At 42.3% G+C, this 1,372-nt stretch overlaps 1 non-coding gene across 1 annotated transcript; it reads left to right on the forward strand.

Annotated features, from left to right (window-relative positions):
- The first annotated feature begins 616 nt into the window (after nt 1–616).
- On the forward strand, nt 617–723 carry LOC127133185 (small nucleolar RNA R71). Its single transcript, XR_007807177.1, has one exon. It is a non-coding gene; the product is annotated as a small nucleolar RNA R71 (small nucleolar RNA).
- Nucleotides 724–1,372: the final 649 nt, after the last annotated feature.

Consider the following 1,372-nt stretch of genomic DNA (forward strand, 5'->3'; position numbering starts at 1 on the left):
TTGAGAAGCTATGAAGTTCTCCATCATTATTTCCAAGTTGGATTTCCTAGGAACATTATTGTTAGGTGTAGATGGGGTCGGCTTTTGATATCCAGGAGGTATAGCTGGGGCTTGATTTGGAGCTTGTCCTGGTGCGTATAAAGCATTATTATTCTTATATGAAAAATTAGAATGATTCTTCCAGTTTGAGTTATAGGTGTGCGAGTAGGGATTTCCTTGAGCATAATTCACTTGCTCTGCTTGGATTCCTGTTAGGAGTTGACAATCTGCAGGAGTGTGACCTTGGATTCCACAGGCTTCGCAATTCTGAGTTGCGGCAACTACGGTGGTTGGAGGTGATACATTCAAACTTTCAATTTTCTGGGCAAGGGCTTCCACTTTTGCATTTAAATGATCAAGGATACTTATCTCGTACATGCCACTTTTCGTTTGAGGTTTCTCTACCATTGCTCGATCGCTTCCCCACTGATAATGGTTTTGGGCCATGCTTTCGATAAGTTGATAAGCATCGGCATAAGGTTTATCCATAAGTGCACCACCTGCTGCGGCGTCTATTGTTAACCTTGTGTTGTACAAGAGACCATTATAGAAGGTATGAATCACTAACCAGTCCTCTAAACCATGGTGTGGACAAAGTCTCATCATGTCTTTGTATCTTTCCCATGCTTCGAAAAGAGACTCGTTATCTTTCTGTTTAAATCCATTTATCTGGGCTCTCAACATAGTTGTTTTGCTTGGAGGAAAATATCGGGCAAGGAAGATTTTCTTCAACTCGTTCCATGTGGTAACTGAGTTGGAAGGAAGAGACTGAAGCCATCTTCTAGCTTTATCTCTTAACGAGAAAGGAAAAAGACGAAGTCGAATTGCCTCTGAAGTGACACCATTAGCTTTAACAGTATCAGCGTATTGGACAAATACGGATAAATGAAGGTTTGGATCCTCGGTGGGATTTCCAGAGAATTGATTTTGTTGCACTGCCTGTAGCAGCGAAGGCTTAAGTTCGAAGTTGTTTGCTTCGATTGCGGGTGGAGCAATACTCGAATGCGACTCATCTTGCGATGGAGCGGCGTAATCTCGAAGAGCACGAGCTGGTTCTGCCATCTTGGGTATCGGTGAAGGAAGAAGATTTTTGATATCAGGAATTTTGATAGGAGGGAGATTGTTTGCAGCACGATATTCCCGAATTCGTCGTAAGACTCGGAGATATAGTTCGATGTCGTTGATTCGTAAGTAAAACGGCTCGCCTTGTGAGCGAGTGTGTGGCATACAAATCAACGAAAAAAGAAGAAATAAAAATTGCCTTAGTCTCTACAGCGTAACAGAAGAATTACGATATCGACTAAATAAAAGTCCCCGGCAACGGCGCCAAAAA

Source organism: Lathyrus oleraceus, chromosome 3, assembly GCF_024323335.1.
Source record: "Lathyrus oleraceus cultivar Zhongwan6 chromosome 3, CAAS_Psat_ZW6_1.0, whole genome shotgun sequence".
Classification (NCBI taxonomy): domain Eukaryota; kingdom Viridiplantae; phylum Streptophyta; class Magnoliopsida; order Fabales; family Fabaceae; genus Lathyrus; species Lathyrus oleraceus.